At 42.7% G+C, this 19,501-nt stretch overlaps 1 protein-coding gene across 3 annotated transcripts in view; it reads right to left on the bottom strand.

Moving 5' to 3' along the window:
- The window catches only part of LOC109873562 (multiple C2 and transmembrane domain-containing protein 1), a 52,152-nt gene that overhangs the window by 20,816 nt on the left and 11,835 nt on the right, over window positions 1-19,501 (bottom strand). The gene's annotated exons all lie outside the window — the stretch shown is intronic.

Below are 19,501 nucleotides of genomic sequence, written 5' to 3' on the forward strand. Positions count from 1 at the left end.
ACCAAAAAAAAACAAATCTGGTGATCAGGACATAGACCAAGTCCAGGGATAAACACCAACCCTACAGTATTGTATCCCTGATCACATAGTGATTACAGTGTACACACACTGCCAGTGCCGGCTTTGTCTCCCGAGTTTGGTTCCGTGGATTATACATAGCTGTACCTCATAATTACACTGTGGTTACCATAGTAATTCTCTCCTGCTCTCTCTCTCTCTCTCTCTTTCTCCCTCCAGGCGCACTCAAACACACAGACACACTTAAATCAATGGCGGTCAGCAACCCAGCAACTTAAAATGAAGTGCTCTGTAACACCTAAACGAGTGGCAACTGAGCTGGCACCAACGCGAAGGAGGCGAGAGCTGAACTTTGCTGGAGTACTGAAACGCATCCTTCTGAGATGTTTTCGAAAGATGACATGATGTGTTGTAACACCACTTAATCAAGGGTTGAGTAACACCTTCCCAGGGCCTGGGAGCCCTACCGGAAGAGGTTGAAAACACTATTTTGGCGTTTCGAGTTTGGTTCAGTTTCCCCTCTCTAAATCTTCTAAACACTATCATGGTGTTTCAGCGTTAGAACAGCTCTTCTGCACTATGTTAAAAATGTATTTATGTTCAGTATCTGATCGTTTGCCCGTTTTGGTAGGCTTGTTGAGCACAGTGCTCAACCCACCAACAGTAACTGAAGGTTTTACAACTATCTTTGCCTCTTCTGTCAAAAGGTAGAAATGTGGGAATGGTTAGTCTCACCATTGAACGTCGTTTTTGATTTATGGTTTTGATATCCATTCATCATGATCCATTACGCCTCCTGGCACATCAAGCTGCTTAATACTCATATAGAACTTTACGTCCTTCAAACGTGCATACAACATTCTGTGAAATAATCAGAAAGTCTAAAACATTTGAATTACCCATAATCCTCAACAACAACAAAAGAGCCACGTGACAAGATGTTTGATTCAAACCAAATCAGTTCAATCACAAAATGTTCTCTCTTTGGTTAGTTGCCCTCATAAAAGTTACTTACATTTTGAGCAATATATTTAAGTTGGATTTATTCTTACATTTTTTGGGGGTAAAATCATTGAAACGACTTGCATTCATTTGCTATGAAGTATTTGTATTTTTGTTTGTTGTTGTCAATTTAAATTCACCCCAGAATAATGTTTTACAGTGTGGCTGTGTGGTTGAGGGTGTGAAAATTCTAATCAATTCCAAAGAAATGCACCATCTTACTGCCCCAGGGGTACCATTTCCGCTTTCCGCCTGTCCCACTTTCACTCCTCTGTCTCCTCCTGTCTAAATAAAGCATTGAAAAAGGTGGAACTCCACAAAAATATTCTCCACAGGGTGTTATCATTAATCAACATTTAGGCTATAACTCATTTGCATTTATTACTAACCATTTGATTGTATGAGAGACAGTCTGCCCCCCCCCCCAAAAAAACGTATTTTTATGCTGCCTTTTACATGCATTGACCACCCCACCCACCGCCCCAACGTTCTCCTAAAAAACAATATTCAGATTGAATAACCACTTTGGGCGTTCCAGAGTACTTCTATTCTGCTCTAAAACGTTCTTTGTCTCATAACACTGACATTGGTGTTTTACATCCAAACACCAGATCTCCAGTTAGGGTGCATTACTTTTCATGGTTTCATTCTTTCCATCAGATATCTGCCATCTCATGATATCAACAATAGACCATCACTGAGACACAACCTGATCAATAATAGTGATCTGTATAAACAAACAATCAGAGTGATGTGATTAGTCTCGCTATGGCTGGGAGGAGGGGGGGGGGGGGGGGGGGGGGCGGGGGGGGGGGGGGGGCGGGGTAGTCGATAGACTACGAAACAGGAGAGAGGTATTGGCCAAACAATGACAAGACACTTGACTGGCCTGGTACAATTGAGCCAATGGAAAAAGGTCAAACGTCAAAACCAATTGTATTATGCGTCTGTATGCCTGTCTGTATGCCTGCCTATTAGGATGTGGCACTGAGTAGTGCATTATGTACAGTGAATGGATAAGGTTTGATTCTGTACTAAGCCGTATGTCTAAACAACAAGGCTGTGGCCCTGGGTAGTGCATTATGTACAGTGAATGGGTAAGGTTTGATTCTGTCCTAAACCGTATGTATAAACAACCAGGCTGTGGCCCTGGGTAGTGCATTATGTACAGTGAATGGATAAGGTTTGATTCTGTACTAAGCCGTATGTCTAAACAACCAGGCTGTGGCCCTGAGTAGTGCATTATGTACAGTGAATGGATAAAGTTTGATTCTGGACTAAGCCATATGTCTAAACAACCAGGCTGTGCGAGTGTGAACAACAAGCTGACTGCAGCTGATCTCCACAGGCCTTTGGTACTAAATCAGGAGATGAGCACTGCTGGGCTTATAATACACACTGATCAGGTACAATCCTATCAGCAGGCACTGATATACATGCAGTACAGGGTATTTCAGAAGAGAGACTGTGTCTGTGTGTTGGTTATTTAGTGAGACAAGCAGCCAGTATAGGCGATCTCCGTGAGCTCTGTGACATGACAACAGACATGTTTCAACTGGCTAAATGTACTGTGAGCTCAACTTTGGGACCAAATGGAGAGAAAAAAAATTCAGAGGGGGGTTTAAGTGTACAAAAGCAATCAAAGAATTAGACTGTGATTACCATAGTAATTTTCTCTCTCTCTCTCTCTCTCTCTCTCTCTCTCTCTCTCTCTCTAAAAAAGGTTTTCACAGCAGTAATCTTCTCTGACTGATTGAGAGTTTCAAGGGCACTATCATCATTAAGTAACGTAATAGATGCAAAGCATTGGATATTTAAAATCATGCACTTCCCCCCCAAAATGTTTTACTTTGCCCCTGAATTTAACAGTAGGGTACTCCCACATAATTTGAAGGAATGTGCCTATCTGATTTAGGCGACACAGTGCACAGTAAAACGCATCCTTGGTGTTAAATACAGTCTGTGAACAAACTTCAAACAAATGGATGGTTCAGATTACAGGATGCCAAGGTAATGTTTTTGCCAAATTCTGTTCCAGTTAAAAGGTTGTTCAGATTCAATTAGATCTGTGAACCATATGTTTTAATGGCTAGCTCAGGATATGAATTTACCAAAGGTTGTTAATATACAGTATTATAGAGATCAATCCCTTCAGGAACCCACGTCATTTATTTTTTTTAATTCATCATTGGATGGTTCGGTAGTTGTGTTTCCCAAGGGACCCCACAGCCCAGAGTAGCTGAATCTTGGAATGTTCTCAAACCATTACTGTCCATGATTATCGGCAAGGGTACGGATTCCACATTTGGCCCATTGGTGGGATGCAAAAGGCCGCCCTCCAGATCGCAAGGTATTATTGTGAAATTCTGCAGCATGGGCCATTTTCATTCCCAGTTATATAGTTAAAAAAATTGTACCAAATAGAAATAGTGTGAGCAGTAATACTACCAAAGTGTAGTTGACATTGTTTAAGGGACATATCAGTGAAGACCACCTCTTCCAGGGCAATAGGAGACACCATATTTCTCTCTATACTCAGCCAGGGGACAGAAGAATGTTAGTGCCTGGAAATACAATTTTAAAAGTTTGGTACGAATAGTCCAACATCTTTCCCTCGTTGTACATTTATCCGTGATCATATACCATATACATTTTGAAACCACACTATGAAACATATCCCAATAACCAGTAGGGGGAGACAAGGGAAGCATCGAAATACAGAAATTCAGCCGCGGCACTATAGTCATTTTGACAATTGATATTCTGCCTGTTAAAGCAACTGGGATATTATTGTATCTACTGAGGTTAGATTGAATTGATTTAAAATCTAATCAAATTTTATTTGTCACATGCGCGGAATACAACAGGTGAAATTACAGTGAAATGCTTACTTACAAGCCCTTAATTAACCAACAGTGCAGTTTTAAGAAACAACCTAAAAAAAAAAGTAAGAGATAACAACAAATAAGTAAAGGGTAAACAACAATAGCAGGGCTATATACAGGGGGTACCGGTACAGAGTCAATGTGGAGGCTATATACAGGGGGTACTGGTACAGAGTCAATGTGGAGGCTATATACAGGGGGTACTGGTACAGAGTCAATGTGGAGGCTATATACAGGGGGTACTGGTACAGAGTCAATGTGGAGGCTATATACAGGGGGTACTGGTACAGAGTCAATGTGGAGGCTTTATACAGGGGGTACTGGTACAGAGTCAATGTGGAGGCTATATACAGGGGGTACTGGTACAGAGTCAATGTGGAGGCTATATACAGGGGGTACTGGTACAGAGTCAATGTGGAGGCTATATACAGGGAGTACCGGTACAGAGTCAATGTGGAGGCTATATACAGGGAGTCTTATGTCTTGGGGTAGAATCTGTTTAGAAGCCTCTTGGACCTAGACTTGACGCTCCGGTACCGCTTGCCGTGCGGTAGCAGAGAGAACAGTCTATGACTAGGGGAGTCTGACAATTTTTAGGGCCTTCCTCTGACACCGCCTGGTATAGAGGTCCTGGACGGCAGGAAGCTTGTCCTTGGTGATGTACTGGGCCGTACGCACTACCGTCTGTAGTGCCTTACGGTTGGAGGCTGAGCAGTTGCCATACCAGGCAGTGATGCAACCAGTCAGGATGCTCACGATGGTGCAGCTGTACAACCTTTTGAGGATCTGAGGACCCATGCCAAATCTTTTCAGTCTCCTGAGGGTGAATAGGTTTTGTCGTGCCCTCTTGTGTCTTGTTGTCCTTGGACCATGTTAGTTTGTTGGTGATGTGGACACCAAGGAACTTGAAGCTCTCAACCTCTTTGACTACAGCCCTGTCGATGAGAATGAGGGAGCGTGCTGTCCTCCTTTTCCTGTTGTCCACAATCATCTCCTTTGTCTTCATCACGTTGAGGGAGAGGTTGTTGTCCTTCCACCACACGGTCAGGTCTCTGACCTCCTCCCTATAGGCTGTCTTCATCGTTGTCGGTTATCAGGCCTACCACTGTTGTGTCATCGGCAAACTTAATGGTGTTGGAGTCGTGCCTGACCATGCTTTCATGGGTGAACAGGGAGTACAGGAGGGGACTGAGCACGCACCCCTGAGGGGCACCCGTTTTGAGGATCAGAGTGGCGGATGTGTATTTACCTACCCTTACCACATGGGGGTGGCCCGTCAAGAAGTCCAGAATCCAGTTACAGAGGGAAGTGTTTAGTCCCAGAGTCCTTAGCTTAGTGATGAACTTTGAGGGCACTATGGTGTTGAACACTGAGCTGTAGTCAATGAATAGCATTCTCACATAGGTGTTCCTTTTGTACAGGTGTGAAAGGTGTGGAAAGGTGTGGAGAGCAACAGAGATTGCATCATCTGTGGATTTGTTGGTGCGGTATGCAAATTGGAGTGGGTCTAGAGTTTCTATGTTGTGGTGAGCCATGACCAACCTTTCAAAGCATTTCATGGCTACAGACGTGAGTGCTACGGGTCATTTAGGCAGGTTACCTTAGTGTTCTTGGACATAGGGACTATGGTGCCCAATGATGGGCCTGGTCGGATTTCTGCAGTATCTCCCTACCGTCCGACTCATTGAAGAAAAACTCCTTGTCTAATCTGAGGTGAGCGCTCGCAGTTCTATTCAGTCATAGGAGATGGTAGAAGCAACATAATGTACAAAACAAGTTACGGATAACGCAAAAAAACGAACAAAATAGCATGGTTGGTTAAGAGCCGATAAGACGGCGGCCCTCCCCTCCGGCGCCATCTTACAATCTTACAATTTGAGCGTTAAAGCGTTAAAGTTTCCGGCAATGGTTTTATCTAAGGAAGCAAATATATTGACTCCCAAATATTTAAAATGGGAAACAGCAACATAGCAGTTCTGAGCAATAACTAGGTCATATAGCAACCTGTTTTTGGAACAACAGAACACAGCCTTGAAGGAAGAATGAATTCTAGCGAGTTCCTCTTGATTAGCGTTGTTGTGTTGCACTTCAAACAAACTACAGTAAAACACATTTGGTTCAGACGGGTTGGTTGGAGCATGTTGCTGGCAATTTCCACCTTCAGAATTGAGGGTTTGGTTTCTGTACGGGCCACATATTACTGTACATTGATTAAAAGCATATACTGATAATGTAAATTACCATATTCAGCATATGTCACAGAGCCCAGTCACAGAATAATATAATCACTCTGAAGTGCTACCTTTCAATTAAACACATGTTAGAGTGTTGAGTGACACAGAAACCATGCTTGCATAGCGATAATCCTCAAACATGAGAAGAATTACATATCTCCTTCATCCCAGCACAGACATGTGTGATGAAACCAGTTAGGGAACCGAGGGAGACATGTGTACCAACATGATTCATTCACTTTGATGTTACTGTGATTTCTCCCTGACCGAGACAGCTGTCAGATCAAGTCATCTACTGAGAGTGTGAGTCACCCACTGAGTCACACACACACACACACACACACACACACACACACACACACACACACACACACACACACACACACACACACACACACACACACACACACACAGCATCTGGATTTCCCACATGTTTTCAAACTTGTTGGGGAACCTGTCAGAGGTACACACACACACACACACACACACACACACACAGCATCTGGATTTCCCACATGTTTTCAAACTTGTTGGGGAACCTGTCAGAGGTACACACACACACACACACACACACACACACACACACACACACACACACACACACACACACACACACAAAACATTTCACACTGGTCTCATGATGACAAGACAGGTATCCACTAGAGAACCTTTCCAGCCAGCAGAAGGACTGTGTGCAATACTGTAAGCCACAATTTAGTAGAGCCACCAACAGTAACACATTCAAACAACGAAACCCTTGAAAACCATAGCATGGGGAAGCAAGGGTTAGGTGGCATGGGGAAACAGGGGGTAGGAGGCAGGGAGGCAGCAGCTAAAGCTCACCGATAGCAGTCATCCGCATATTGAGGTCAGATGATGTGACTCGTCCCGTAACCCTTGAAACGCCAATTCCAAACCCTCATTCATGAAGTGAGAGAGAGAGAGAGGAGGAGAGAGAGATGGTTGTGGAGACTGGGAGGGAATGAGAGATAAAAGGAGAACGGAGGGGAGAGTGGGAGAAACTGGCACAGGAGGATAGAGGGAAAGAGAGAGAAAAAGAGGGGCCTGCCAAAAGGCACCACTTAGGGACGACAAGCTCCACTCATCCAGAAAACAGCCACCGCCTCTCCTAAATTCATCCTCACATCCGCTCAGTCCCTGACCTCATCTGAGACACACACACATACTGCCCCCTCAGACAGACAGGGCCAGACTCACTCTCTGCCACCAGCATAGCCTGTGTCCTCTGAGAGAGAGCCAAGATAGATGGAGGGCGTTAGAGGCAGAAACAGAACAAGAGGGAGAAAGTGATAGAAAGGCATTTAATGACAGTAAAGACGGGAGAGCTCAGAGGACTAGGGGAAAAGATACTAAGCTGAATGAAGGGATGACAAAGAGGTAGGAGTAGAAGGAGGAGAAAGAGTGGGAGGGAGAGGAGAAGTGAAGTCTTAGCTTCTGGCTATAATCCCTGGAGCGGATACCTCTTGATTGACAGGTGCTAAGCCAGTTATGTAACCGCTGAGGCGGTCCGACAGCTCTCGGTTGTTCAGTCATGTGTCTGTGTGCGCTGCAGTTGGAACCAACCAATGACAGGAGTCAAGCCAGGAACCAATCAAACAACAACAGAAGACATAATCCGTCTGGCCCTGCGGCCTTGTGAATGTTGACCTGTTGAAAGGTCTTACTCACATCGGCTGCGGAGAGCGTGATCAAATACACTTTATGACACTGTCATGAAGCATTATGACCATCAGAATCATATCAGCCAGACAGGCCTATCACGTACATGCCCTTATATCAGTCATCAGTCAAAAAGAGGGTGTCTTGTCCTGCTCCTGAAATCTGCTCCTGCATTCATCCCAGTCATCAGCAACAGAGCATTGGGGTAGGTGCATGTCTGAGATCAATGTGTGCACAATTACAATGATAATCTAACATGGTCCATGTTATATAAAAATGTTATATTGTTAATGTTATATATTTCAGTAAGGTAAATTGTTAATATTCATCTATGCATGTGATGTCATCTAGTAACATCCCTATATAAAAATGTTATATAACATCAAATCAAATCAAATTTATTTATATAGCCCTTCGTACATCAGCTGATATCTCAAAGTGCTGTACAGAAACCCAGCCTAAAACCCCAAACAGCAAGCAATGCAGGTGTAGAAACATAAACGCACTCTTGACAGGTAGGCTAGGGTGTTACGGAATGTTTTGCCTTGTGTGGTAGGTTTTGACACTCTTATGTAGGTGTCATTAAATAAAATAACTGCCGTGGTAGGTTTTGACACTCTTATGTAGGTGTCATTAAATAAAATAACTGCCGTGGTAGGTTTTGACACTCTTATGTAGGTGTCATTAAATAAAATAACTACTGTGGTAGGTTTTGTGGGTTTTGACACTCTTATGTAGGTGTTAGCAAGTCGAAAATGTCAAGAGTTTCCTAGTTCCGACTTGTACGCGAACACGGAATATGCATTTGCTGTTTGAGATGCTGTAGCCGCAGCTCCCGCGATGTCTGACAGATTTTCCACTCAAAGGCTCTGTATCTGTATGCTGTACGCGTGTGATACATAAGATGCAGAACCAATATACTGTACACACGCACCAATTGAATTCCACTAAACTATGCACATTTTTATCAACCAACTACCTACAAACAGACAACCATGCTATTTGTCTACCAACCCTCCTTCTAACTACAAACAGACAACCATGCTATTTGTCTACCAACCCTCCTAACTACAAACAGACAACCATGCTATTTGTCTACCAACCCTCCTTCTAACTACAAACAGACAACCATGCTATTTGGCTACCAACCCTCCTTCTAACTACAAACAGACAACCATGCTATTTGTCTACCAACCCTTCTTCTAACTACAAACAGACAACCATGCTATTTGTCTACCAACCCTCCTAACTACAAACAGACAACCATGCTATTTGTCTACCAACCCTCCTTCTAACTACAAACAGACAACCATGCTATTTGTCTACCAACCCTCCTAACTACAAACAGACAACCATGCTATTTGTCTACCAACCCTCCTTCTAACTACAAACAGACAACCATGCTATTTGTCTACCAACCCTTCTTCTAACTACAAACAGACAACCATGCTATTTGTCTACCAACCCTCCTAACTACAAACAGACAACCATGCTATTTGTCTACCAACCCTCCTTCTAACTACAAACAGACAACCATGCTATTTGTCTACCAACCCTCCTTCTAACTACAAACAGACAACCATGCTATTTGTCTACCAACCCTCCTTCTAACTACAAACAGACAACCATGCTATTTGTCTACCAACCCTTCTTCTAACTACAAACAGACAACCATGCTATTTGTCTACCAACCCTCCTAACTACAAACAGACAACCATGCTATTTGTCTACCAACCCTCCTTCTAACTACAAACAGACAACCATGCTATTTGTCTACCAACCCTCTGCCTACACAGGAACCGAAAACCATGTAGCCCACACTCATTATGCAAATAGTACTGACACACACACACACGGAAACGAATTGAGCTCATACAGCAACAGCAGGAAGTGCTGACTGTAACTGTGTCAGCGTTTACACCCAATGTGTTGTCCAGCACACACACTTCGGTCAACATACTAACCGTTTTCATCTTTGAAAAGGCTGCCTCTCCATCTACTGCACTTTTGGTGGACATTCTTAAGTGCACTCTTGTTTACTGTGCATGTCGATCTGAATTCCAAGATAAGCATTGATTAGACTGTGGGCTTAAAACACACACATGCGCAAGCTCGCACACACACACATTTATTAAAGTCTCACACAGATCAATAAGATGGTAAAAGGGTTCTACAGAATACAAAACAGTATTATTTACTTCACATTATTTACAATAAATTAAACTACAGCTCTAAGATGGATTTACACTTCAACAAACAGGCTCCGTTTTAAACGATTAGACAGCAGTGTTTTCTTCAGTGATTTTATACAGTGTTCGGTGACATTAAGACATTAGGGCAATTCCATGGTAACAGAATGAAGCAGAGACTCAGATTGTTCCCTTTCAAAGTGATGCCAGAGGCTAGTCAAACGTCGACCTCTTCATTGAGACAATGCTCGACCGTCAATCCATGGGCAAGTCAGTGGCACATTTTAATTTGCGCAGAAATAAAAAAATGAAAGAAAATAAATCTAGCAAATTCATCTACGATGTGAAATATGCTTTTAGAAGTCTTGACATTGTTTGAATGCTTATCGGTAATGCAGTCTTCGGTGTGCTTTGTTTGAATGCTTATCGGTAATGCAGTCTTCGGTGTGCTTTGCTTGTCAATGCACAAGCAGCGTTTTACCCACTCATATCGATATATGTTCATTAAGTCATACAAAAGTGTTTGTATTATGTTTGTATTGTGTCCGTCATTCCTAAACGTGTAATGTTATATACACAATAGGAACACCTGCTTTTTTTCATGAAATAAACTGACCAGGTGAATCCAGGTGAAAGCTATGGTCCCTTATTGATGTCACTTGTTAAATCCACTTCAATCAATGTAGATGAAGTGAAGGATTTTTATACACATGGATTGTATATGTGTGCCATTCAGAGGGTGAAGGAGCAAGACAAAATGTAAGTGCCTTTGAACGAGGCCAGGTGCACCAGTTTGAGTGTGTCAAGAACTGCAACGAAGTTGGGTTTTTCATGCTCAACAGTTTCCCGTGTGTATCAAGAATGGTCCACCACAGACCCAATGGACACAGACCCAATGGACATCCAGCCAACTTGACACAACTGTGGGAAGTTTAGGAGTCAACATGGGACAGCATCCCTGTGGAACACTTTCGACACCTGTTCTGAGGGCAAAAAGGTGTGCAACTCAATATTAGGAAGGTGTTCCTAAGGTTTTGTACACTCAGTGTATTTTAACATTGGTATTTCTTTTACGCACAAAAAAATGTTTCATTAATAAAATAGTTGTCTTCCTCAAATGAAGGGCAGGGAATGTGATTTCATTGGTCCTCACCTAGTACCTCAGTCATATAATTCAGGGAAACTGGAGTTAAGTGGAATTAGTCGTGAGTTTGCCAACCTGGAACAGTTTAGTTCTGAAGAATTCGTTGCTATAGAAATTTAGCTGGCTAAATGTGAGCCACTTTCGTATTCCAAATTTAACTCAGAGTTGATCAAAGTTACCTCGCTAACTCCTCAAACCTGCTTTGCTTACTAGCAAACGCTCAAACAGGAAGTACCAGTGACGTGCTCAATAAAGAAGTGGTCTGTTGAAGCGGATGCTAAGCTAAAAGACGGTTTCACTAGCACAGGCTGGAACATGTTCCAGGATTCATCCGATGAAGAGCTATAACTCCCGCTTTCATGCGGGGCACTAATCCGGACGCTTACAAGAAATCCCGTTATGACCAACGATGAGCAATCAAACAGGCAAAGCATCAAATAAGGACTAAGATTGAATCCTACTATACTCATCTGATATGGCAGGACTTGCAAACTATCATGGATTACAAAGGGAAACCCAGCTGCGAGCTGCCGAGTGATGCAAACTTACCAGACAAGCTAAATGCCTTCTATGCTCGCTTCGGGGCAAGCAACACTGAACCATGCATGAGAGCACCAGCTGTTCCGGATGACTGTGTGATCACGTTCTCCATCGCTGATGTGAGTAAGACCTTTAAACATGTTAACATTCACAAGGCCGCAGGGCCAGATGGATTACCAGGATGTGTACTAAGAGCACGCCCTGACCAGTTGGCAAGTGTCTTCACTGACATTTTTATCCTCTCCCTGTCTGAGTTTGTAATAGCAACATGTTTCAAGCACCATAGTCCCTGTGCCCAAGAACACTAAGGTAACCTGCCTAAACGACTACGACCCGTAGCACTCACATCTGTAGCCATGAAGTGCTTTGAAAGGCTGGTCATGGCTCACATCAACACCATTATCCCAGAAACCCTAGATCCGCACTAATTTGCATTCCGTCCCACCAGATCCACAGATGATGCAATCTCTATTGCACTCCACACTGCCCTTTCCCACCTGGACAAAAGGAACATCTATGTGAGAATGTTGTTCATTGACTACAGCTCAGCGTTCAATACCAAGAGTGTGCAAAGCTGTCATCAAGGCGAAGGGTGGCTGCTTTGAAGAATTGTTTAACAATTTGTTGGTTACTACATGATTCCATATGTGCTATTTCATAGTTTTGATGTCTTCACTATTATTCTACAATGTAGAAAATAGTAAAAATAAAGAAAAACCCTGAGTAGATGTGTCCAAACTTTTGATTGGTACTGTATATACATATTTTTTTTAACAAACAGCTGACAGAAGACAGAAGCCGGGCATTTGTACGGTTGAGTCTGTTTCTTTGGTAACATGTAACATCGTAATAACTAGGGCTGTGATGATACCAGTATCGCATTATTTTTTCTATGGCAAAAATGAAAACACCAGGACAAACTCTTTTGTCCTTTTAAAACCTGCTGATGTAAAATATTGTATGCTATAGCTTGGAAAATAAATAAATGAGATTCTGGATGACAACATAATTATTTTTGTTTCCAACATTAGGGCTGCTTTCCTAAAGAAGTTAAATCCGTTTTGTGTTTAGTTTCCTTGCCACGATACTAACGAGTATCACGATACTGGTATTGTCCTGGCCCTATTAACACTGTGTTGAAACTTTGTTGCTCCTTGCTGAAACAAACACGTCTTCGGTTGCCTGGGCAAGGGCCCCACAATGCAACAGAAGCACACATAGAAATAGAATGAATAGAACAGGCTTGGAACCTGTAACCCTGGCAATTTGATTTGTAAACTCATGGCTGACTAGAATTGCAATGCAATAATTTCAATGGTAATGTAGAATGTTAATTAAAATTATGTTAACTGATGTGGCTCATGCAATGGATTTTTAAATTTTTTAAATAAATGAGGTAACATGGCCAATCGAGCTCAACTAAAACTATGGAAATGCAATGGAAATCCCGTGGGGGAAAGTTCCCGAATCTCCTCATTGCCTCCCAGCAAAATTAGCCTACAATTAAAAATTTGCCTACAATCAATTTGTTGAAGCACCTTTGGCAGCGATTATAGCCTCGAGTCTTCTTAGGTATGACACTACAAGTTTGGCACACATGGGAGTTTCTCCCATTCTTCTCTGCAGATCCTGTCAAGGTCTGTCATGTTGAATGTCGAGGGTCACTGCACAGCTATTTTCAGGTCTCTCCAGAGATGTTCGATCGGGTTCATGTCCGGGCTCTGGTTGGGCCATTCAAGGACATTCAGAGACTTGTCCCGAAGCCACTCCTGCGTCATCTTGGCTGTTTGCTTAGGGTCATTGTCCCAATGAACCTTCACCCCAGTCTGAGGTCCTGAGTGCTCTGGAGCAGTTTTTCATCCAGGATCTCTCTATACTTTGCTCCATTCATCTTTCCCTCAAACCTGACTAGTCTCCCAGTCCCTGCCACTGAAAAACACCCCCACACCCTGATGCTGCCTCCACCATGCTTCACAGTAGGGATGGTGCCAGGTTTCCTCCAGACGTGACACCAGGCATTCAGGCCAAAGAGTTAAATATTGATTTTATCAGACCAGAGAAACTTGTTTTTCATGATGTGAGAGTCTTTTGGTGCCTTTTGGCAAACTCCAAGCGGGCTCCCATGTGCCTTCTACTAGGGGGGGCTTCTGTCTGGCCACTCTAACATAAAGGCCTGATTGATGGAGTGCTGCAGAGATGGTTGTCCTTCTGTAAGGTTCTCCCATCTCCATAGAGGAACTCTGGAGCTCTGTCAGAGTGACCATCGGATTCTTGGTCACCTTCCTGACCATGGCTCTTCTCCCCGATTGCTCAGTTTGGCCCGGCGGCCAGTCTTTGTGGTTCCAAACTGCTTCCATATAAAAATGATGGAGGCCACTGTGTTTTTGGGGACGTTCAATGCTGCAGACATTTTGTGTTACCCTTCCCCAAATATGTGCCTCGACACAATCCTGACTCTCATAGCAAAGGGTCTGAATACTAAATATGTAAATTAGGCATTTCTGTTTTTTTATATTTTTTATAAATTTGCTAAAATTACATAAAACTTGTTTTCTCTTTGTCATTATGGGCTATTGTGTGTAGATTGATGAGGAAAATGTGCAATTGAATCTATTTTAGAGTAAACATGTAACGTATCAACGTGGGAAAAGTAAAGGGGTCTGATTATTTTCAAATGCATTGTACTTTGGCAGAGGAGATATAATTTATTTAATGTGCGTGTAGTAGAACAACAATACAGACACACAATGTTTGATTTTGGTCACAAATCGCATGCCATGATTTCTTCTACAAGTTAGCAGGTTTTCATAATTAAAAGCAGAACACGGAACAGCCATGTGGGTTGTTTTGGTCTGTGTACCTGCCTCACTTGCTTACTCCGCACGTCAATAGGGAGTAGTTTGGTTCGAGGGCCTGTCATGCCAAATAGTGTCCCCCTCTGCGTCACAATGGGATTCGATGAGTTCTAGCTTCTGTCGCTAGCGCTGTTCCTAGGGCTGTTGCTAGGGCTGTTGCCAGGGCTGGTGCTAGAATTTGCAACATTCTGATTGGATTATGTAATGAACCAAAGCGCTCGTTGCTATGCTGGTTGCTTGGCTCTATTTTACCTCGTAGCTGTCGCGAAGGAAAGAGGATGATGACAGTTCTAGCTTACCGCATAAATGTTCGCTCTGCAAAATTATGACCTCACAATTTCTCTCCAAGGTCGATGCTTTTGACGGAAAGAGACTGGAAAGAGAACACTTTCTTTACCTTGTACTTGTCTTTATATAAGTAAATATTGTTAAATAGGAATAAATCATTTAAGCTGTTTTTAGATTGACGTTGCTAGCTACTGTACTTATTTACCTCAGCCTGCCTAGTCAGCTAGCCAGCTACAGTAGCTGCCAGACAGATTTATTTAGCGAACGCTAGCTAGCAAGCTACTGTAACTGTTAACGTGGCTTTCTGTTTGTATGTGGCTTGCACTTCAGTGGCCTCGAGGAGATTTTCTTTTATCTTTCCAACCAGGCGAAGTACTATGAAAACACCACTGATCTCGAAAAGAAGCGCAACATTCAGAGAAATTCACAATAACGTTGAGCAGTTAACTTATAATAGATAATTGTATGGATTTAGCTACATACAACCATTTTTCAACAACCATTTTCCATCTAACGTTAGCTAGTTGCTAGCTATACATATACAGTGCCTTGCGAAAGTATTCGGCCCCCTTGAACTTTGCAACCTTTTGCCACATTTCAGGCTTCAAACATAAAGATATAAAACTGTATTTTTTTGTGAAGAATCAACAACAAGCGGGACACAATCATGAAGTGGAACGACATTTATTGGATATTTCTAACTTTTTTAACAAATCAAAAACTGACAAATTGGGCGTGCAAAATTATTCAGCCCCTTTACTTTCAGTGCAGCAAACTCTCTCCAGAAGTTCAGTGAGGATCTCTGAATGATCCAATGTTAAATGACTAATGATGATAAATACAATCCACCTGTGTGTAATCAAGTCTCCGTATAAATGCACCTGCACTGTGATAGTCTCAGAGGTCCGTTAAAAGCGCAGAGAGCATCACGAAGAACAAGGAACACACCAGGCAGGTCCGAGATACTGTTGTGAAGAAGTTTAAAGCCGGATTTGGATACAACAAGATTTCCCAAGCTTTAAACATCCCAAGGAGCACTGTGCAAGCGATAATATTGAAATGGAAGGAGTATCAGACCACTGCAAATCTACCAAGACCTGGCCGTCCCTCTAAACTTTCAGCTCATACAAGGAGAAGACTGATCAGAGATGCAGCCAAGAAGCCCATGATCACTCTGGATGAACTGCAGAGATCTACAGCTGAGGTGAGAGACTCTGTCCATAGGACAACAATCAGTCGTATATTGCACAAATCTGGCCTTTATGGAAGAGTGGCAAGAAGAAAGCCATTTCTTAAAGATATCCATAAAAAGTGTCGTTTAAAGTTTGCCACAAGCCACCTGGGAGACACACCAAACATGTGGAAGAAGGTGCTCTGGTCAGATGAAACCAAAATTTTACTTTTTGGCAACAATGCAAAACGTAATGTTTGGCGTAAAAGCAACACAGCTCATCACCCTCAAACATGGTGGTGGCAGCATCATGGTTTGGGCCTGCTTTTCTTCAGCAGGGACAGGGAAGATGGTTAAAATTGATGGGAAGATGGATGAAGCCAAATACAGGACCATTCTGGAAGAACCTGATGGAGTCTGCAAAAGACCTGAGACTGGGACGGAGATTTGTCTTCCAACAAGACAATGATCCAAAACATAAAGCAAAATCTACAATGGAATGGTTCAAAAATAAACATATCCAGGTGTTAGGATGGCCAAGTCAAAGTCCAGACCTGAATCCAATCGAGAATCTGTGGAAAGAACTGAAAACTGCTGTTCACAAATGCTCTCCATCCAACCTCACTGAGCTCGAGCTGTTTTGCAAGGAGGAATGGGAAAAAATGTCAGTCTCTCGATGTGCAAAACTGATAGAGACATACCCCAAGCGACTTACAGCTGTAATCGCAGCAAAAGGTGGCGCTACAAAGTATTAACTTAAGGCGGCTGGGCTACACACATGTGGATTGTATTTATCATCATTAGTCATTTAGGTCAACATTGGATCATTCAGAGATCCTCACTGAACTTCTGGAGAGAGTTTGCTGCACTGAAAGTAAAGGGGCTGAATAATTTTGCACTGTAGTTCAGTGGAGGCTGCTGAGGAGAGGATGGCTCATAATAATGTCTGGAATGGAGTAAATGGAATGGTATCAAACAGGTGGTTTCCATGTGGTTGATAACTACCATTCAATTGACTCCATTCCAGAAATTATTATGAGCCGTCCTCCCCTCAGCAGCCTCCACTGATATAGTTATATGTCTGTCATATTGAGGTGTCTAGCTACAGTATCCGTTAAACCTGATCAATCAAATTGATAGGTGTAAACAATTATGGTAATTCCAGACAATCATTGGTACCTAAGGGAGAAGGATGGCCAGCCAGGCAGGAGGGTGATTTTTACTAAGGAGGAGAAGGAGGCCGTGCTGACCGAGATGCATGCTGGCTATTTTGGAGTGAAGCACGATTGCCAAAAATCTACCTACGCTTCTTCTGACGGGGAATTGTAAAGGAGGTGGACAGCTGGGCAAGTGAAATAACCTTTTGTTTATCAGTCACATTCTATTATATCTGAAATGTTTATGATTTCAATGAGTGTCATATCAGAGAGCATGCAAGTTTCCATTTTGTCACTTTTTGCAGCTCAGTACTCTATCTAGCAAGCCCATCAAAGTTGTTTCATCAGGGCACATGATTTAAAAAATAATAATATTTCACCTTTATTTAACCAGGTATGCTAGTTGAGAACAAGTTCTTATTTGCAACTGCGACCTGGCCAAGATAAAGCAAAGCAGTTCGACACATACAACAACGCAGAGTTACACATGGAGTAAAACAAACATACAGTCAATAATACAGTAGAAAAGTCTATATACAGTGAGTGCAAATGAGGTAGGATAAGAGAGGTAAGGCAATAAATAGGCCATGGTGGCAAAGTATTTACAATATAGCAATTAAACACTAGAATGGTAGAATGTGCAGAAGATGAATGTGCAAGTAGAGATACTGGGGTGCAAAGGAGCAAGATGAATAAATAAATAAATACAGTATGGGGATAAGGTTCGTTCCAGTCATTGGCAGCAGAGAACTGGAAGGAAAGGTGGCCAAAGGAAGAATTGGCTTTGGGGGTGACCAGTGAGATATACCTACAGGTGTGTGCTGCTATGGTGACCAGTGAGCTGAGATAAGGTGGGGCTTTATCTAGCAGAGACTTGTAGATGACCTGGAGCCAGTGGGTTTGGCGTATGTATGAAGTATGAAGCGAGGGCCAACCAACGAGAGCGTACAGGTCGCAGTGGTGGATAGTATATGGGGCTTTGGTGACAAAACGGATGGCACTGTGATAAACTGCATCCAATTTGTTGAGTGGAGTGTTGGAGGCTATTTTGTAAATGACATCACTGAAGTCGAGGATCGGCAGGATGGTCCATTTTACGAGGGTGTTTGGCAGCATGAGTGAAGGAGGCTTTGTTGCGAAATAGGAAGCCGATTCTAGATTTAATTTTGGATTGGAGATGTTTAATGTGAGTCTGGAAGGAGAAGTTTACAGTCTAACCAGACACCTAGGTATTTGTAGTTGTCCACATATTCTAAGTCAGAACTGTCCAGAGTAGTGATGCTGGTAAGTGATCGGTAAGTGTCCCAATTCAAATTTTGCACTGATAAGTTGTTTTGTAATGGTTGCTTTATTTGACCACAGCAGAGTTCAATATTATTGTGTGTGTGTGTGTGTGTGTGTGTGTGTGTGTGTGTGTGTGTGTGTGTGAATCCTTACAAATATTAAAATCTGCATACTGTATGACACAGATACGGGTAAGAATAAAGAAATCTTCTCTCTAACACTTAACATTTTAGGGGTGGACGTCATCAGACCCTTCACGGAATCCAGGGATGGCAACAGCTGGTGTCTGACGGCGACCAATCACTTTACCCAAGTGGGTGGAGGGCAAGGAAATACCCATTAAGGTCAGTAAAGGAGGAGTACGTGCTTAACTCTAAATGAACCCATTAAAAAGGGTGCTTGGACCAAGTGCTATGACATCTGGGCAAATGACTTGGTTTGGAAGAAGGACGTAAGGAAGGCGAGACCTGGGAAACCTTGCTGTTATTTCACCGTCTGTTAAAGTGAATATTTAAAAAAATCTCAGACAATAAAATAACCTGAAGCTAGTTTCAGTTTCCCTTACAGTTCTCTTTGTCTATCTAGGGTTACCTCGGTGGAAGCCAACAATCTTCTACAGTTGGAGCAGTTGGACGGTCGACCACCGAAAGCCCTGACACTCTACACTTCAGTGAAGCCCAATAGACTAAGTACGTTAACCTTTGGTTGACATTTGAGAAAGCAAGAAATTGTCGTTATGCTTTTAAAAATGTACCTCTTCAATTTACCTTTACAAATGACTTTAGGACCATCGACTGGCCGAGCCCCCCAGGAGGTATCCCATCCACCAGAACAAGTGAGTTCAGATCAGTCTGATTCTCTGTGCTCTGAGTCAGAGGAGGGCCAGCTTGAGGTAGGCTATACCTTCCAAAAGTGTTGAAAAGTACATATCTACCATTTATAACACTGCACTAATCCATCAGTTTTTCTCACAGTGAAGTGTAACCTGTGTGTTTGCTTGTTTACGTCTCTGTCTCCTATCCTGTTCCCTTGAACTCTGCTCCTGTTCTCCAGG

This window comes from Oncorhynchus kisutch, linkage group LG29, assembly GCF_002021735.2.
Source record: "Oncorhynchus kisutch isolate 150728-3 linkage group LG29, Okis_V2, whole genome shotgun sequence".
Taxonomy (NCBI): Eukaryota; Metazoa; Chordata; class Actinopteri; order Salmoniformes; family Salmonidae; genus Oncorhynchus; species Oncorhynchus kisutch.